Genomic DNA, 20513 nt, shown 5'->3' on the forward strand with positions numbered 1-20513 from the left:
ACAACAGCAAAAAATAACAACATCTCCCTCCGCGGGGGTGTCGCGGGCCGCCCCCGGCCCGCCCGCGCGGGGCTGCGCGGGGCGGGGAGGGGGCGCGGGGCGGCGCGGGGCGGGGGCGCGGCGGGGCGGCGTGCGGGGCCCGCGGGCGCGGCGCCGGGCGGAGGGCTCTATTGTTATTTACCGAGCGGCGGAGCACGCCGCCGCGCCGCCCGGGCTCGGCGTGCCGGAGGGACGGGAGGGAGGGACGGGACGGAGGCAGCCCCGCGCCGCTCCGCGCCGCCGCCCGCCCGCGCCGCGGCCGCGCCGTGCTGGGCAGCGGCAGGGCCGAGTCCTGCGGGTGAGTCCGGCGCCCCCCGACACTTTCCCCGCTCCTCCGGGGCTGTTGCACTTTTCCCCCCGCCGGCCCCACGTGCCCGGCCGCCCCTCCCCGACCGCCGCCGCGGTACCGGGGGGTGGGGGGATGTGGGGCGGCGGTGCGCGGACGCGGAGCCCCCTCCCCGGGCCGCGGGGCCGCCCGCACCCCCTCCCCGCCCACTTTGGAAACTTCCCCCCCGCCCCGCGCTGCGCGCACCCCCCGCCCCGGTGGGATGCGGCGCGTCCCGCCCCCCTCCCATCCCCGCTCGCGCTTTCCGCGTGTTTTCCGCCGGGTCTCTCCGCGCCGCCGCGCAAGGGGCGCGCACGCCCCAACTTCGGCACTCGGGGCAAGAAGTTGCGGTGGGGCCGCGCCCCCCCCGCACCGTGCCCTGCTGCTCGTTCCCCCTTCCCCGGGCACCTGTTGCGGCTTCACGCCCGCGCAGTCTCTTCCGCAGGCGCGGAGCCTCGCGTCGCGCATCCACCCCCACCGCGGGTCCTTGGGACGCGTTGCGCCCATCCCCCCAATTCCTTTTTTTTCCCTTTTTTTTTTTTTTTTTTTTGGAAACGAAGTATTTGAATAAACACCCGCGCCTCCCCAGCTCAGCCCGGCGTAACTTCTCGCTGCGCGGGTGCGGACCGCGCATCCTTCCCGCGCGTGTGTGTGCGCACGTCCCCCTCCCGCGCAGCCCCGCGGTGCGGAGCCTCGGGACGGAGCCGCGGCTCGCTGCGCGCCGCGGAGCCGCCGCCGGTGCCCGGTAAGTAGGGCCGCCCCGCGCACCTGCCGGCCCGCGCAGCAACGCGCGGCAGCCTCCCCGGGCAGCGGAGGGGTGCGCGCTGCAGGCGGCCGAGCGGCGTGTCCGCGCCTCCCTCCTCCCCACCCCCGCCCCGCCGGTTTGTGGGTTTCTTTCTTTCCTGAAAAAAAAAAAAAAAGAGAAAAAACAACAAACCAACCCAGCGAGCGGGGCGCGGGCAGCTGCGCGGGCAGGGCTCCGCGGGGCGCAGCGCAGCCCCCTCCCCACCGCCCGGCAACTATTAATGACCGCGCGGCCCCGGCGCGGAGAGCATCGCCGGGCGGGCTGCGGAGCGCCGCGCTTGTAGCGAGTCTGCTGCTGCCACTTCGCTGTAATGATTTTAATTGCGTGTTTTTGCTTTGAGTGAACCAAGCCGAGCGAGATTACTTTTTTTGGTTTTCTTTTTTCCCCGTCCTTTCCCCCCCGGTTTCCCCCAAGGCTGGCAGCGGCAGCAGCGCGCAGCTCTCCCGTCCCTACCCGAGGCATCTGCCGCCTGCGAGCGCTCAGAGCCGCTTCTGTAGAGAGGCTGGAGCCCAACTTCTGTGCTCAGAAGTTTAAGGTTTCATTTTTAGTAACTGTTCTCGGAGTGAGTAATGGATGTGTACTGCTCGTAGCGTGTCGTCTCCACCGTATAGCCTGCTGATTTCTAGGGTGCTGGATGGTTTGAAATATTAAAACAGTTCTCTAAGCTGCGTTTCCTTTCCGTACTGTTTTTCTAAACTTGGATTTTACCTGATTTGACCAAATGTTGATGTCACTAGTGACAGCTGCTTAATTAGACAAAGTTGCAAGCATGTCATCGAAGAAACTTTTTTTGCTTGTGGTGTTAATCCATGGCTTGTTTTAATATTTTGGAAAATAGGTGTTTTGCTAGGTTTAGTATTATTTTTACAGTTTCTGTTACTGCTGAGAAGCTTTTACTTTTTGTAAGTCTGAGAGAGCCTGAAATAAGTTCCCAGGGAAGCGAATGTGGCCAAGGAGGTACTCTGCATCTCTGCAACTAGATTTGGGGGAAGACAGGGAAATTTGGGCTGCTCGTTTTAACTTCTCTCCTCTGAAGCTTTTCCCCTGCACATTTTATTTGAACTATCTCCCAACCGTATTGAATGGACCAGTGCACTGGGGGAGGAAGCTCTTCACTAGTTACCATTCAAAAGGTGTCGGCTAAAATCTCATTGCAAAAAGGTATTGTAGCTTTAACATCTTGCATTGGCAGCATTCTTCCCCCTTGGTCTTTGGATTAGTCATTGTATGAGAGACAGGAAAAAAAAATCACTTTTTTTTTTTTTTCTGGAAAAAGTAAAGTAAACAGCCTCCAACAAGTGAACCTTGACAACCCAGATTAAGGAAGGCAGGAGAGATCAAACAAAGCTGCTGCTGGGCTGTTGTCAGGAGCTGCCTCACTGAAAGCTCTGGACTATTCGATCAGGCAGCAAGGCTATATGTTCACTTATGCAGAAATGGACCATTACAAATGCTGATCTTTGTTGTGAAACCAAAGGATAACTCTGAGAAAAATAACGACTATTTCAGACAAGGCTTTCTGTTGCTTACAGTTTTGATTGCAAAGTTAGTTTTTTTGTGCTTGGGCTGGGGTTTGGTGTTTGTTTTTTTTTTTAAGTGATGATGGTTTGAAGTGCATTTATACACTTTCAGGGAGACTTAGGATTTGATTTTGTTTACGCTGTCTAGAGCTGCAGAGAAGAAGGCGTTACAGTAGTGTATTGCAGAAAAACGTAAAAGTTCTGTGGAATTCAGCTTTTATTTCTGGTTTGCTGAATTGTAAGGAAATGTGGACTTGTTTTTTTCTCTCTGTGTGTAAGTTCTGCATTGGTGTATAAGAGAGGAGTTTGGTTGTGATTAAGCGCAGTATGTTGGATGACTGCGTTCCTGGAGTTTGGAAAACTTGTAATATCTTTCCTTCAAACATGTTGCCAAGCAGTCGGGATGGACCTTGGTTTTGATAACACAGGATTTTTACAAGACTGTGTGTAATGTGTCTTCATGGCTGTATCAGAGAGACTGTTACTGTGTAGTTTTTTGGTGGAAACACCAGTAAAGAGTGTTAATAGACACTTGATTTTACTTCAATAAACAGTTAGGATTTAAGTACTAATCGAACTGAACCAGGGGAGTGAGGTTAGTTTCGTTGCATGACAGTTTCATGTTTGTATTCAAACACTTCATTGCAAACTTTACAAATCTGTCCATTTCATTTCTTTAAAGCATTGTAAAACAATGTAAATCTCTGTTAAAAAAAATCCTAGCAAGAGGCTGTTACCCTAATGTATATTAATCAGGAGGCAGACCAAGTGCACATCTGCTGAAGAATTAAGAAATCTCAAATCTTTTTGCATAAGCATTTTTTTAATTGGCAGTGCAGATCACACAATAAGTACTTTATACTTTGTGTAAGGTAAGGTTTCATAACTGTCCTGCATAACTTAATCTGAAGCCTGTAGATTTTTATGGTATGTGTTATAATTAGACAATAAAAAGTATGTGCATTAAACATGCACATGTATGCTATTAAGCCATTTTGCGTAATGTGTAATGTTTTTTAACATCTATAAACATTTTCTGCTTAAATCAGTTCCACTGGTAACCGTAACACAGCTGGGTTTTGCCCTGGTAGGAGAAGGAGCAGGGAAGTTGAGCGGGGAATTATGCATCGGACATTAATGTGCAGCATACGCTGCAATATGCGTTTCTCATGGAGTGGATCCCCTTTTTTAAGAGCTAAAATTTGCATTATCATCCTTGATGTGATATACTGTAAACATTTGTAGCTCCTGAATTACTTCTGTTTCATGGCACTGTAAAAATTAGGAAAAGGGCTGGTAGTAAAAAGGCAAATTTATGGAATGTATCTCAGTGTTTAGTATTTGTACCTCTTCTGGTCATTTATATTAAGAGATTGAACTGGATAATACAAATCCTTTTGTAAAATATCTGTTGAGCATGTATTTGTATATCAAATGAAATACCGTGTGCACACGCATATGTAGGATATGTATGAAAAATACAGTTATTTCTGTGAGGCTGTCCGGTTATTTATGGGGCATAATGATACTTCTGCCATCTTAAATTTTCTCCGAGAAGCTTTAATAAATTTAAATAGATTATATGCTGTCAGAAAATAGTATAAATTTTGTTTACGATTCACTTGCTTTAAGGTACTTATACTAAAGAAGCTCATTTAACCCCAAGACTGAGGAGCATTAAGTGGTGAGAGGAGTCTGCTGAAGAGCTGCTGCTGCCCTTTGCTCTTGTGATAATCTTAAATTACTACAATTTAATTGCAACTTCAAGGCACTGAGCTGAAATATTTTTACACGGCTGAGCCAGGGCTGAAGGAGGCTCGGTGGGGTTTTTGCAGGTACCTGGGTGTCTCCTGGAGGCACAGCGTTTGCTCAGGCCTCTCGTGCCCTTCACAGCACCTCCAGCATGGTGTGTGCACAGACAGAGCTCCTGGGAGGGAGCTTTCCCGGGGGTTCCCACTGCGGGGGAGAAGGATCAGGCCCTGCAGGGCTCGGGTGCACAAGGGTTTTGTTTGCTGTCCATGTTTAAGATGAATTAAATAATGTGTTTTAATTATTCCTCAGACAAGCCTTGCTGTCAGGTTGCTTCCCGGGGCTCTTCCCTGCGAGTCTCTGGTGGGGAAGCAGGTGGGAAGGGGCTGGCAGCTGCAGGGGAAGCCCAGTGGGTGGTCAGCAGGGTGGGGACACGGTGGCACCCCGCTCTGAACGCACAGCCCGTGGGCATGGCGTGGTCCCCGTGTCCCCACGGGCGAGCTCAGGGTGCAGTCAGCTGCCCTGGGCCTGATCCAGAGCATGCTGGCATCAACTGGGGCTCCTGCTGATGTCGCTGCCTTTGGCTTTTGGTCTGTGCCACTAACTGGTATCACTGAAACTTTTTCTCCCCCTCCCTCCACGTATAGTAGTGTGTTTTCACACCCGGCGAGCGCTTCAGCGGAGATGTGATGTGCAGGAGAAGCCAGAAAGCATTTGCTAGGTGGAATTTAGAGACGTTGAGCACTAGAGATCAGCGGCGTCTTTGCAACCGTGCTTAGAGGTCCTGGCAGGCAAACTTTATTCCAAAGGTATGGCCAGGCTGGGAGCCCTGAACGTCGTGCCACCGAGGACGTGCGTCAGCGCCCGGCCGTGCTGAGGCACAGCGGTGTTTAAATCGTGAGTCTGATTGTTTTTCTGTTGGCCAGATCCTTGTGAAATGTCTCGTTGCAAGAAGAAGCGAAGAAGATCTTGTGGTTGCTAGAAGGGGTTGATTTTGCGCTGACAGGAGCGCTGCTCGCAGCCTGCTCACTGCGCCGTTCCACTCCCGCAGCTCGCTGCGCTGGGAATTGCAGCTACTGCAGGTAACAAGGTGATGCCAGTGTGCAGAGAGGGGGAGAAAAACAGCATGGAATAAATCATGCACTCATCAGAGGAGATACTTAATTGTGGGATCTCTGTAGTCTTTTACTTTATAAAGATTTATTTTGTGCTGTAGAGGAATCAGTTGTGCTGTTTTAAGGAGATCAGATCTATTTGTTGGTTGGAATTCTGGAGTGGTTTAACACGTGCTCCTTTTCCTTGCTCCAGCACTGGAGCTCCCAAGTCAGAGAAGCTGCTGGCTCTGTTTGCAGGCAGCCTTCTCTGCAAATGCGCTCTAGGGTTTTGTCTTTCTATTCTCCTGGCACGGGTCTCCTCCATGCATGCAAGTGAGCAGGCTTATGTCTAATGGCTGTTTGGATATGGCAAGTATCCAGAATAATCTTGATGGCTTTTTGTTCCACAAATGAAGACGGGATTCTATGGAAAATGGGCAAAGAGAAGAGCGTGGACAAAATCAGTTTCTCCCCAGGAAGCATCTGGTACCTGAGGAGGACTAAATAATTTTTCTCCTCTCGTTGACCCTCGTGGTGCTGTTTTTAAAACATCTCCATTTTAGTGCCTTGAAATTGCAATTAAGTTGTAGTAATTTAAGATTATTGCAAGGGTGCAAAGGGCAGTAGAAGCTCTTTAGAAGTCTCATCTCAACACTTAATGCTCCTCAGTCAGGGGGTTAAATGAGTTTCCTCAATGTGAGTACTTAAAGTAACTAAATCGTAAACAAAATTTATACTATATTCTGACAACTAATAATCTATTTAAATTACATTAAAGTATGTGTGTGAAAATTTAATTAAAGGCAGAAATACTGTCAAGCCCTGTAAATATCTTGACAGATCTACTGAAATGGAACCCATATCGTAAAATATTTACATAGATCTGATAGGCTACAATGTTTCTGGGAGTGCTATTCTGAAACTAATTGTAGGCTTTTTTCCCTTCCAGTTTCCCATTCAGTTGCAACAGTCTCGGAAAGCAACACAAATAAATACCCAGAATGTTTTATTCGGATGATTCTCCAGTGTATTGTTTACTGCTAATGGCACTGTCTGTACTATGCCTGTCACTGGTGTGTTTTTATTAGGAGAACCTGTTTCCTCACTAACTTAGTTTAATTCAGAGGCACACGGAAAACTCCGCAGCGTTTGCGGTGTGTCCGTGCTTGATGGGCGGTCTGTAAGTCAACTTTCTCCTGGGTTTGTGTCCCAGAGCACGGTGCTGCAGCATCTCCTGCACTGCTGTGACTCTCAGCTGAATTGATTTTTCAGGTAGAAAGAACTTACAGCCTTTTTTCCAAGTGTTTGAACTCTCTGTGGAAGTGTTTCCCAAAGCCCACTCGGGGCGCAGCACCCTCTTGCTGGTGCACCCGCGGGCATCTCTGTTGTGGTACGTGGTCCAGGCTGTTTTTAAGATGAGGAATGTTTTGCCCCAGGTAAAACTGGTTCTGTCTGAAACTTCGGCCAAAGTTTGGTCCTTCTTGAAACCCGCTGGCTGGAATTCTGCAGAAGGTTTTGTTGGGAAGGTACAGCACGAGTCGTGCTTTCTCATCACCCATCACGGGTTGGAGCAAACTCCTATTTTTCTTGGCTGGACTGTACACCCTGGAGCTGCAGGAGGAGGATGAGGATTTGGGCAAGGAGAGAGGGATGCAATGGGAGGGAGGTGCTGGGGAGCTCAGGCCAGGTGCTGGGCACTGAGCACTGACAGCCCGACAGAAGGTGGCACAGTGCGGCAGGTTGGCTGCAGCCTCCAACAGCATCGTTAGTTTTCCCCTCTTCGCCAGACATTTCCTTTCATGTTGGATCCGAGTTTTAGCTGTACTTCCCGATCAGTCTTGTCATCTTGTTGCTAACAATTAGGGTCAAGTGTCTTTCCTTGGGCTCTCTGCAGTCGTAGTGTTGGTGTTCCTCCCCCAGCTCCTCGCCGAAGCTGTTTGTTCATTAATTAGTGGATGGGGCATATTAACACATCAGCAAACCAGAGTAGTGAGACTTCCCAAGGCATCTCGGGAAACCCTCTCTGGTTTTATGTGACCGGACATGCACTATTGCTGATTTAGATAGCGGAGCCGATGATGCCAAAGTGTTGTTAAGAGAGAGATAAATAGAGAGAGCCCAGCAGTAAGCAGAATGTCATGTCTCTATTAAAAAGCTTGTGATAAAGGAAGATAAAATGGTGAGGGGGGATTGCTGGAGTGTTCAGAGCAGCCACTAAACATCTGATCACAAAAATCGATGCTGAATTCCCTTTCCTGCACAACACTTGCCTGCAGAATTCTGTCTGAGCCTGGGTCTGGTTGCAGCGAGCGGTGGAGCCCTGAAAGGACTTTTGTTCTTGCCAGAATGACAGCCGGGGGTTCTCAGGGATTCAGGAGCTGTCTGAGCTGGGATTCAAACATCCCTCCCTGGTTCCTTTTGAAGTGGTGTTCCTGGGATGCTGATGAAGTTGTTCCAGGCTCACACCGGGGCTTGTTGCTCTGTGCTGCCTCTTACCTTGATTTCCTGGGTACCTTGGCCACCTACTTTTCTGCCAGTCTGGAGGTCAGGCCTTGGTGAAATAACACTGAGGCAGATTTTTGTCTATTGGAGTTTTCTCAGCTGGGTGCAGGGGCTGCTCTGCAGAAGTGAAAAATGGAACTGATTCTAAAGAAACAAGTGGTCGCAGCAGACAGGAGAGGAGTGGGGTTAATTCTCCCAGTGCAGTAAAACGTTAAATCATCACAGCCTTGTTTGCTGAAAGGATGTTGATCATTCCATTAAGGAGGATTAAGTAATTAACTGATATTTCTTTAGGAGCCCATGTCAGTTTTAAAAAGCATCTTCCTAGTGTTGCACAGTGAATGTGAAGTGTGTGTTTTTCTGCTGATGGAGAGCTGGGAGATGAACGTGAGTGAGACACCTCTTCCTAAGAAACTTCTGGGAATATCAAGGGAGCAGAAATAGGGTGGAGGGGTTGCAACTAAAATACACTGTTCTAATAGATTTTTGATTACAAGGTTGTCTTTTATGGGTTTTGTCTGGTGGGCCTGCTGCAAGCCTCATTTGGAGAGTATTCTGTTTGGGATTAAGAAGTTAAAACCTTCTTGAAGTGTTCCTTTTGGTGCTCGCATTTTTATTTTTAATAACAGTTTTTATGTTGTAATAGTGAGCTCACTGACAGTGAGTCATGAACCCTGTCTTCATGAACCTCATGACAAATCTGTTAGCCGGTCAGGCAGCCAGTCCAGCCCAGTTCCCACGTTTTATACTTGCGCTGGAAAGAAAAATCCCATTAAAATCAGTGTTGTAAATTGTCCTTTTCCTCCTGTGGCAGAAATCCCCTTAAAAGCAGTGCAGTGCAGGGGGCTGGGGGGCATCACAGAGTGGCTCCCAGCATTGGGTTTGGAGCACATTGAAGCTGGATTTGGCTGGGAAGGGCTGGCAGTCCAGGGGAGGATGAGTCTGGCCAGGGTTTTGACGTTGGCTGGTGCTCAGTCAGGTCAAAAGTATGTTTTGGGGTCAGTGCACATGCAGGTAGAGGAGCAGGCAGGCAGGCAGTGACAATATTTTCCACTGTTTCATTTTTGAAGGATCAGACTGGAGCCCCTGGATGAGAGGAGCAGGGTTAGTGCTTCTGCATCCTGCGCTGCCGTTCTGCCGGGGTTTGATCCATTTTTTGCCTCAACAAATCACAGAATTTGGCATTAACCTCATCGAATCGCTGCTTGTATAATGGTCCCAACTTCTAATACTGCAGTTAGTGATGCTGAAACTACACCCAAACTGAAATTTTCTGTGCGAGAGATGAATTCTGCCCGGCAAATAGCATAACCCAGTGGCACCAATTGTGTTAGTATTGATAATTTCTGCTTTCGTAACATCTCTCCTTCTCAAACAGAGCTCCTTCAGACAGTGCCATGCAAACTCTGTTGATCAGTGTACTGTAAATTATTCCTCCCCCTCGGGTGAATTTCATAAATAGTTGTATTTCCATAAGACAGGCAGATTTCGCTTCAGTTTTGTGGCCTAGCCCCTAAATACCCGTCATGGGTTGAAATTCTGGGAGCTTCCTTGGATGGACTAAGTAAAAAAAAAACCACTTAAAAAAAAAAAAGGGTTTGGCTAAATAATAAAGTCTTGGAATATTCACGTGTATAACATATAAGAATCTCCCTGGATGTTTGTGCAGAACATCACAGCCAATGTCTGCCTTAGCAGATTTAGAAGAGAGATTTTTCTCAGTAAGTTTTGCAATAGTAATAATGTCTTAACAGCTTCGGTAATTAATTTTAATCAGAGAGTTGTCAGGGGCCCTATCCTGCTCTCACTGAATTAAATGAGTACTGGGAGAAGGTGGCTCTGAAATAGATTCTAATAAATTGTGTTTGTTCATTTTAGATGTATAGCCTGTGCATGTATGTTCAGATAATGTATATTAGGTTTGTAAAGCTCCCGAGGTTTGGAAAAGAGAAAATGTATTTTTCAGTGATAAATTACTTGATGCCTAAAAGGCTTTGAAAGAGGAATGTTAGAAATATGCAGCAAAATTACTGTTTGTACAAGTATTTTGAAGTTTTTTCTGGCTTAACCCATCAGAGTTTTCTGAAGGCCACTAGTGTGAGGAATGATGGTCTTACTCAGGAAACCTTTCTAATCTGTCATTTTATTTACAGGATTTAACTGAGAATGGGAGAAACCCATCTTGGTGTATTTTAGCTGATGTTATACCATGTACATTTGTTGTGAGATTTTTTTCGTCACTTCTGTAAAAGCAGTATCTGCAGCATTCAAAAATACTATTTCATAAAACTTAAAATGGAACATTGCCTGTGAATTAAACTAAAATACCTTAAGCCTATCCAGCGTGTTCCTGGCATTAAACAGTCAGAGAAGGCTAAATATTTCCTATTTATTTTTCAGATTGGCTGGAGTATAGTCTTTCAGGAAAAGGGTCCTCAGCCAGTTGAAGGGGAAATCTGATTTTTCAGCAAGTGCTTTATATTTACTGAGGAATTCTGAGTGTGCAGAAGCGTGTTGCATGGAAATGGAAATTTTCTCTCTAGGATTTTTAGGGATTATAATCGATGCCATTAGATAGAGGCACGCTCATAGAGAGGTAAACTAGGAAATCTGAACAAACTGAAAAATAGTAGCTATAGGTGTCTGGCTCTGTTATCAAACTTGCTGCCTAAGCCAGAGTTTATGCACTGTGATAATGCTAATGACCAGCAGAGCCAATGATGCATGACTGGAGGAAATCAGTGGTATAATCAGAGAAAGTTATCAGGTTTTTGTCATTAAATATTACTGATAAATAATACACTTCATTCTGAGTAGATAGGATGTATTTAATTCTGATGTGCAGAGTTTCAATTTAATAAGGGGCATTGCTAAGTAAAATGATAATATTTTGTAATTTAAAGGGAAAAATAAAAAATGCATTTGTTTCAGCACAACCTCCTGCAGGCGCCATCCACTGCTGTTGTCTTTGCTGGTGTCTGATAGTGAGGAATATCTTTGCAGCTCTTTGAGGTGGCTGCTTAGAGCAGGGTGTTTTATCTAAGTTATTACTTTGTGCAGAACTAACTACGTGAGGCCAGAACCAGAGGGGTTCTGTTTAGTATAAACTAGGTATTATCTTTCATTTTCTGTAAAAAATGTGGATATTGCAGCAAATATAAACTCTCTGCTCCATGCAGTGGTTCCCTACAGAACAGTCTGCCTGTCCAGGCAGTAACAGGAGGGAAGGGATGAGGACAAAAGATAGAGACAAATTAGATCTCGTTTTGCAACTTATCTTTTCAGTCAGTGGGAGAACAAGGAAGAGAAATAGAGCTTAAACTGAAGGAAGAGGGATATTAATAGTCCCTATAAAGGACAGTTTGCACCAGGAAAAAAGAAAAAAAAATCTGGTTGGCTTTTTTTAGCAAAGCAGGCTAACACCCAGAGTAAATCTGTGTCATTAACTGAAGCAGTGCGTGATTTTCAGAGCATCTCTGTTCCTCGTGTGCGCCGGTGCCTGCGGAGCTCATCCCTGGGCTGCAGGCAGACGTGCTGCAGCCTCTGCCCTGGGGAGGCTCCTCCTGCCAGCTGCACAACCTCTGTCTGGGTCAGCCCTGTTGGAGCAGATAGCACCAGTTTGGCCCAACGAGTGGCTCTGTAACAGGGCCAGGATCTTCCCACCACCCCTTGGAGTCGTGCTCGAACGCTGAATCTCAGCTCGAGTTTCCAGAATTAGATGGCACAGTGAGTAAACACAGCGTACTTGCCAGTTCTCACATCCTCTTTTGCAGCGAGTATTGCAGCAAATCCTGCAGGTTTGACTCATCTCTGAAGTTCTTCACTGATTTGAAGCAGATCTCGTCTGCTTTTCTCAAAAGAGCTGGAAATGTGGCCTCAGCTCCTGAGCTCCCAGTCCTTCTGGACATGAATGCTGTTTGCTTGAGTTGGCCTCTGCAGAAACTTGGGCAGCTCTGAGTAACTTTAGCTGGAGTTAGGTGCCTGTATCTATGGGTAAAATTTGGCCTGCAGTTATCCTTTATTGAAAGCTTTATGGAAATACTTTGTTTTTTCTACGCACAAATATTTACATTCTGGTGGGAAGATTTTTTCCTCTTCCATTTCTTTGTGGGTTGTTTTTTTTTTTTTTCCTGCTTGATGCCATAAGCACAAAGAGGGAGTCAAGGAAAGTATAATGCTTTGTCAGGTACCAAGTCATGTTGAAGTTTTCAACTGACGTTTCTCATAGGTCCTGTATTGGGTCTGACTGAGGTAAAGCTCACAGCCCTCCCAGTGCTGTGCTTTGCATTAGTAGAAAAAAAAAAGTCTGCCTTTATTGGAAGTACTGTATCCTTGTCAGATTGTAGTGAGCCGTCCAGGATAGGATGGGCATTCTGCTTAACAGGTGGGTAAATTGGCAGGGGAAGATCATACAGGGCAGAGAACTTTCCTGAGTAAATAAAAGTAGTGTCAGGTGCAGCCCCTGTTTGAAGAACAGCGTGTCTTCGTGTTTCTGTTCATCGGCGTTGAATCACCTCCGCATGTTTCAACCTCTGCCTGCTGGATGCTCTCAGCAGATTGAGGAGGAGGACACATCTCTCTGCAAGTGCATCACAATGGTCCACACGTGTGCCGTGACTCAAGCGTGCTCACAACTTCATGACATGCATCAAGGTTTCTTTCCTTGGAAACCTTTGCCTCCTTTGTTTTTTCTCAGATGAAAGCTACTTTCTATTAGGCTGTTTGACAGTGTGCTTGGTGCTGTATAGAGCGAGGGCTTGGTTCACTTTGCAGTTAAGTAGATTTAGATCTCTCAGCTTGTCTCTGGATGCTTCTTCCCACTGCATCCCCTGTGCTTCAGCTGACCAGAGAGTGAGACTGCACAGGAAGCTGGACCAGCAGAAAACTAGCTTAAACGGGAAAAAAAAAAGGTTTCTGCCTGTTGAACATCCTCATTGGATTCTGGAGGTCAGAGGAGGGTCTGAAGGGGTCAGGGCCACCCCCTTGGTAAACCTGTGGCCACTTGATTGAGTTTGCTGTAATGTGAAACCTCTGCCAGAGGCTTTGTGTCTGGATGTGCTCTTCTCTGTCTGAGCAGAGGATGTTTCCTTGCCCAGCTGCCCTGGGGCATGCTTCCAGCAGTGCCTGCTGGTGGGACCACCCTGCAAACGCTGCCAACTGTGGGGTTTCCTTTAATTGTTGATTTGATGCTGCTCCCTTAGTGCCAGGTGCTGAAATTGTTACTGTGCATGTCCTGGCATCCTGTCTTCTTCGGGTTTCCTTTTTCTTTGTGAGCTGTGGATGATGAGCTGGTCCAGAGGCTGGGGATTTGTGATGAGGGCACTGAGATACCCAGGTTAGTAGCTGCTGTTGTTCCTTGTTTTTATAATAACTTATCTGTGCGATAGGCAAATGCAGCTGCACATAAAACTCAGATAAAGCTGTGCCCAGCCTGCTGTCTGCCTGTGGAGGGCAGACACTTCAGAGAGTGAAGCTGATAAGGAAATAGGTGGCCAGAGCTCAGCAGTGGGTTCACCCCAAAAAGGGTCTGTCCTGTACCCTGTGCTCCCTGGGTGCTGTGCAGGGTGGCTGTGTGTGTTATGGGGTGTCTGGGGGGTGTGGGTGGCCCTGGTGGCTGCAGTGCAGGACAGCCACAGGCAGTGTCACCAGTGGGGCTGCTGGCAAGCCCAGGTGTTAGTGTGGCTCGGCAGCAGCATGGGGCTCACTCTGATTTCCAGTGGGGGTTTGAGCAAAGCTTTAAATGCAGTTTGTGCTTTTACTGCTTTAGATACGGGTGCAGGTGCACGTTAGTAGGAAGTGAGAGCAGAGGAGCCCTGGGGGAGCCTTGTTTGAGCCATGCCAAGCAGGTACAGCCTATGAGTCTTGTCACCGTGTGGTAACCTGGCATGGTGGTGGCATTCCTGTGTTACAGGGATTATGGGGTGAAGGCATGCTGCAGTTTGGCAGGGACCTGATCCCTCTACCCAACTCTGGGGTACAACCCACAACCCTGCACTCAAGGTTGGTCTCCTTCCCCATGTGGAGACACCTTCTTGCCCCTGAGAGCTTCTCTGCCTTTGCTGTCCCTATGCACCAATGCAGGTGGATCAGCAGAGTGTTTCAGGAGGGGTTGGCACCACCCAGCAGCACTGCAGAGTGTCTCTGACTATCCCCAAGGCTTGCTGCGTGACCAGCGTCTGGTGATGGAGTGAGGTGAGCATTGTCTGTGCCTCATCTGCTTTACTTCAGAGCCAGTGGATAATTTTGGGGGAGGCTGGAGTGAGGAGAGTCCTCGGTGGTGCGAGGACAGGCTGGGTGCCCACTGGCTGGGGCTGCACCCATGGGACTTTCACTGTCAGTGGGGTCTTTGGGCACTGGTGGGGACTGGCTTGGTGTGCCCAGGGAAGTGAGACCCAGACCAGCACCCAGCTGCCTGCCCTGGGGCCTCCCTGGTGTTGCACAAAGTTATCTGCCTTTTCCAGCTGACTTCAGCCTGTTCACTACCCCTTTTTACATTGCCTTGTTGAGGAATTTGAATGTGCAGTCCATGAAGTGAGGCATCAGAGCATTAACCCTCACTTTTAATTATTACCTTTGTTTTTGGTAAGGATAGCAGCCAGAATAAAATGTTTAGTAGGAATAAAATGCTTGTTACCCACCTTTTCTTCCTGCTTGGTTTGTGCCCAACCTGAGATGTGGCTATCCCCAGGGGTGGCTGATGTGCAGGTGAGCAGAGCTCTGGTCCTGAACCCCTCCTGTCCTCACCCCCTCTCTTCACCATGTGCTGGGGTTCCATATTTTCTGCATGTACATTTAAATATATCCCTAAACAACCCTCATCTTGTGTTAGGGTTATTCACTGTTCATTCTTATGTATCAACACCACATCTGATTAGAGCCTTAATTGCTCTGTGTGCTCCTATATTTTTCCCTCCCCTCCTCGACCAGAGGGAGGGTTTGTTGAAGGGAGAGTCCAAGCCAGTGTTGTCAGGGTATGGACTCTCCCACTTCCCAGGCTGCACACACAGTGAGTGCCTGGAAAAATGTCCCTCCAAGTCATTACAAATTAAGCATCGCAGACAGATGCAGAGATGAAGCTCTGTGAGGAAATGTGTGACTTGATCCAAGAGCTGTGAGATGTGCAAAGATGGAAAGGAAAGCAAACTTCTCATCCAGCACATGGAGGGTTTGGTGCTTGTGCCCTGGGGTGTTCCAGAGCAGCCATCCAGAGGCTGCTGAGATCTGCATCATCCCACTCGTGTCCCAGACAGGGCTTGTCTCTGCAGTGCCATAGCCAGGAGCTGGATGTGCCATTTTTGGTACCATCAAGGTAAGTGAGGTAAACCACATTTTTCTCCAGTATGGCAGAATTCTGTTTCTGAGTGAGCTCAATTCAACTCCATTTTTCAAAGCAATGAGAGTTATTTCACAGAATTAGGATCATTAAAGCTGGAAAAGACATCTAAGATAGAGTCCAACTGTTCATGGTACCCCATCAATAGAAAATTGGCTGTTTGGAAATCCTAAGCATCCTGTCTGTGCCCCAGTGTCCCTGTTATGGCCTCCATGTGTGCTGCATGCACTGAATCACATCTGTTACATGAGTGGGAATGTGCAGGAGGAGACTGAGATTACTGAATGGCAGAAATTAGTCTGAGGAGGAGAAATTAATAGAAGGCAAATGAATTCTTGTATTCACATATCTCGTTATCCAGACCCATCATCATGGCAAAGAAATGGGAGCAACCTCTGTCAACAGCTGGGGTGTCCAACAGCAACAGTGCAGGATATGTCTTCCAGCCTGCACTGAAAAAAATAATAATTAGGCAGTCGTTGATTACCTCTTGGTTTTAAACAAGTGTAGTATTGAGCGCAAATTAAAAACAACCTTGAAACTGCGCAGATTCATAAAACTGTACACTGGGATTTTAAAAATTACCTCCATTGGAATCCTGGAAGCATCTGTTACATAATTAATGCACTTAAAAATATATTCTATTTGTGATTAATCCAGGACTATAGTGTGTGCTAGTTAAATGCCTGGATCCCAGGGTGCAGTGCGAGGAAAGAAGTGCAGTTGTAATCTATTTGATGGTTATAGGAAAGGACATTTGCTACAAATAAATACATTTTCCTTAGTCTTTTTATTTGTCAGGGCCAAGCTTATGTCTGTTGTGCTGAGTTTGTTGACTGGTAAATGTTTTGAGATTTATGCTGGTAATTTTGTAGATCTACTGGAAAAAATAACTCAAGAATAATTAGGGAGATTGACCATACAGTAATGTACCACATGGGTGACAGCATTACTGGGTTGATGATCTTGGGTATGGTATATGCAGTTAAAAGTGCTAAGGCTCAGTAGTGCAGAGCTTTTCAAACACTCTCTGAGATACACAAATGCTTTTGGGGATGCATGTTTCCCAAAGGATAACTTGCCAGAGTTACTGGATGCCTTGGGTCTCCTCTCCAGAGAAGTATTCCAAGCTGAGACCTCTGGGTGAGAGTAGTGGAGGAGGCACAGCAAGCACAGTATGACTTGACAAACTTCAGCCTGCACAGATTTTTCAATCAGGAAGGTTTTGGGGGCTCCGTAGCCTTATTTTTTTGGAGGCTTTGAGTTGGCATCCAGCCATGGGCTCCTGGAACAGTTTCTGGCATCACACTTCCTCTGACAGATTTTTCTTTCTGCCCTCGGTTTCTATTCCCTTTTTTATTCTCACCCTTCATTGGACACTGTCTGGTCAGTTGCTGCCGACTAAAATCCTTCTCTTCTGTCTTACTTCCGTTCCTGTTTGCAAAGCCTCCAAGCTGTTAGAATTTCCCTTAGCTGTTGTATTCCAGAGTGGTGGTCCCACCTTGTGCAGTGGGTGGCCATGGATGCTCTATTTCCCTGCCAGCCTTGGGCTGGCTGAGCATCCCAGTTGAAGCAGCAGGAGCCTGTTAAAAGCTCCTTTTCCAAATGATTCTTTTTCTAAAGTGCACAACTGTTGCATGTGTTAGCTCAGAAGGGATTTTGAGATGGAGTGCTGAAGGTCCTGTTGCACCTGATCTGTGCTGGAGTGTGCAATTGGTCACCAATGTTGAATCCATGTGTGCTCCTGGATGTACCTGCTAGCAGCAGTGTGGCCATTGGCACCTCTTCCTGCTGGGCTCTGCCCTGGTGCCCCAGCCCTGCATGGAGACACGGCAGTGATAGGGAGGGGAGAACAGTTGTGTCTCATCTGCCTTTGGGGTCTCTGCCCAGCTGTGTGGTGTTTCTGTGCCATACCCAGTGTGGATGCTGCAGGCATCACTGCAGAGACATGAGAGGTGTTCAGCAGCCTGGCTGTGCTCTGCCATCCTCATCTCCATCAGTGACACTGTGGAAGCAAGTTCCTAATGAACTCAGCTTTCCACTTACTGTTGGTTGTCTTGTTTCTGCACTTCAGAGTCCCTGATGCCCTGTCAAAATGTAATGAGGGAGGAGCGAGCCTGGTTTTGTGGGAGGCGGAGATGCTGAGAACACTCTTACCTGTGGACTGTGCTCTGTCCTCGCCATTAATCCCAATGGAAACGTTTTTTTCTGACTTTTCCCACTGTATAATGCAAAGCCTTGTTATCTCTGCAGTATAAAAGTGCACTCAGCATGGGCTTTTCCTTTGGTCCTGAGGAGAGATGGATGTTGAGATACGTGTGCATAGACTGTATTTTGAGCAAATTGGGAGGGAAAAAAAAAAATTGATTACTATTGGTAACTTAATTTTCTGCAAACTGAAGAGCCCCAAAGAGAAATCCACTTCAAAAGCTCTTTGTTTCCTCCTTTTTTGTTTTTTTAACAAAGGCTATGTTCTAGCTGTATTTCAGTGGTCTCTGGTTTCAGCCACTTTCTTTGATTCCGATTTGTGTGAATGCAATTGTCAGACAGAAGGAGATGATAAAATCTACGAATTAAGGCAAAGGATGAGAAGGGCAGTGGGTAGCATGAAATGGAGAAGTGTTGGGATCTAATGAGCATTCCTGTGAGCAAATCCCAGTTCCTGTGCTTGTAACGGGCCAGGTTGGTGATGTTTGGCGAATTTAATGGATTGGGGTGGGCGGCTGATAAAAACAAAGAAGATTTTAGGGAAAAGCAGAATCTGGTGACTACGGTAGTGCATGTTTATTTTTAGAACTCGATTGCTTTTGAGTTGCTAGCATTAGAAAAACTTCTTAGCTCGCGTTATCCTGCAAATTTCTTTAATTTATTTTTAAAGTGGAAATTTTGCAAGCTGACGTTTTGCAGCATGCGTAGTAGGCTTTTGGCTGACAGCATTGTCTGGCAAAAGAAATAACCAAATTATTATTCAGTCATGGGTTTTTAACAGCCGCAAAGCAAGTGGATGTTAACTAAATGATGCAATTTATTCCCTTCCTGCTTATTGCCAGCTTGCCTATTACAGAGAGACTGCCAGCTTTAAATAAGTGGTACCCAGATGGTAGTCGCATGACGCCCACTTGGTTACGGAGCCTAAGCAGGGAATAACTCGGCAGCCACTACAAGCTGTGGGTCAATTGAGGGGGAATGCCTGTTGCTTCACAGTTTTGCATATGTAAATCTGTTAATGTTATGTCAGTATTGTGCGGTCTAAACACAAGCACTGCCTTTCTCTGGGGCCCAGATGAACTTGGATCGCCGCCCAGTTAATGAGGAGCGGGCGTGCGGAGCGGCGCTCGGATGCAGCGGCTGCCGTGCGCCCGGGATGCTCCTCTCCCCGGCGCTGCCCGGCCTGCTCCAGCCGGGCAAACAGGCACCTCCTCTATTTTTAGCCCCGGCACGGAAGAGGGCTGGCTCGGCCGGGCTCGGCTTGGCTCGGCTCGGCTCGGTTTGGCCCGCTGGCTCGGCGCGCCGCGCTCCCGCGGGCTGCATGGGCTGCAGATGTGGCGCGGCAGCCTCCGAGGAGTCATGAACTGTGTCGTCTGCGCCCTTTAACAGCCAACATCTGCTGCGGCTGCCTGCTGCAAGAGGCATGGAAACAATTCTGCGGAGAGCGCTGGAGTTTGGCCGTACAGACGATTGCTTTATATTAATTGCAGCGAGATAGTTACTGTACGAGCCAGGTTTGAAGCCAATCCTCTTCCCCCCCCGCCTGCCCCCCTTTTTTATTTTTGTTTTAAAAGCAGTAGTTAAAATTGTTTGACATGGGAATGCTTTTTATTGTTGATCATTTCTGGTTCTGAAAAGTTTATTACAATGGGTGAAAACAACAACCAAAAAAACCCATAAAAAGCTGGGGCTGTAATATGCTTATAGGCTAAAAAAGTACCAATAGTGTTGATTTAACCAAAGAAAATGTTCCTGGAGGTATTGTAAATTTTATGTGCCAGATGAAAAGCATTAAGTGTGTTATTTTTCACGAAGGAAAAACATTCTGATTTTTAACCATTTTGTAAATTATATTAATGCTGTAATGTGGGTCTGTTCCAGGAGTGCTCGCCCCGTGAGCATCCCGTGGGGCTTGGCTTGGGGGCCCTTGGCTGGGTACAGGGACTGGCCAGGCAGAAATCTTGTCTTTTTGGGCAAAAAAACTCTGTCTTCGTTTGCTTTTTGGGTTTTTTCCCCCCTCCCCCCTTTTCTTTTTTGGAAGTTGCAAGCGAGCGTTTTAAATGCAGCAAGAGTAAAATTTAGGGAGAAAATAAGCCGCTTTGGAATGTAGCGGAAAGCTGAGATGCTTCAGTATTTTATCTTTATTTTGCTAATTATTTGTCATGGAGATCGGAGTTGATTCCCTGAGATTTCTTTTAAGCCTCTTAAGATTAATTTTTTTTTGGCTAATGGTAATTTTCCTCCGCTTGATGCTCCCCAGCTAGAGCGTTACTGCTTAGCAGCTCGGCTGGGGGAATAAGCTCAGGGTTCAGAACGTGGACCAGCAAGGGGAAAAAGTGATGAGGAGAACCAGAGGGCCTGGAAGGACTGTGGGGATTGTGTGGAGGGTTTATAACTTGGGGGTGAGTCCGTCATCCCCATCGCTTGGGCTGGAATGGGAATTTGTACAGCAATTGTGCTTTTTGCTGGAAAATTAGTTAGCAGTTGTTGAAGAGCCCGTAGCAAATCCTTATACAATAAAGGTAAATCAAGCTCAGCATTGGTTTATATGTGATTTTTTTTCAGTTCCCTATATTAATGTGAGAGCTATAGCTTCCCCTACTGAAAACTTAATTAGGCAAACAGAATGCTATGTTAGCAGACACTTACAAACCCAATGTGCTCACAACTAGATTCAAATAAGTTAATAAGAGTTATATTAGGTGTTTCTAATGGTGCTCTCCATTTTTTAAAATAAATGCTGTCTTTGGTAATAAGCCACCCACACCTTTTTGGGTAATAGTTTAATTGAGAGGCTTGATTGTGTCCATTGAGTCACAGAGGATCCCTTCTGCTGTGTGGTGTGTTAATGCAGGTCTCTTTGAACCCTTTATATTTGGGTGCCTGATGTAAAGCCCCCTTAGGAAAAAAGCTGGGATGAGAGAAGGAAACAATCTGT

The 20513-nt window shown here is 47.1% G+C and overlaps 1 protein-coding gene across 5 annotated transcripts in view; it reads left to right on the forward strand.

The window, feature by feature from the left end:
• The first annotated feature begins 210 nt into the window (after positions 1-210).
• FOXP1 (forkhead box P1) overlaps positions 211-20513 on the forward strand; it is a 377497-nt gene continuing 357194 nt past the window's right edge. For 4 of the 5 annotated variants that reach the window (XM_085072287.1, XM_085072284.1, XM_085072295.1 and 1 more), the window contains exon 1: positions 211-337. The gene's annotated coding sequence lies outside the window, so the exon portion shown is untranslated. Of the gene's footprint in view, positions 338-610; positions 1110-20513 lie in introns of those variants that run through there. The other variant, XM_085072285.1, reaches the window with a different exon arrangement.

Source organism: Lichenostomus cassidix, chromosome 12, assembly GCF_008360975.1.
Source record: "Lichenostomus cassidix isolate B80296 chromosome 12, HeHo_3.0, whole genome shotgun sequence".
Lineage (NCBI taxonomy): Eukaryota > Metazoa > Chordata > Aves > Passeriformes > Meliphagidae > Lichenostomus > Lichenostomus cassidix.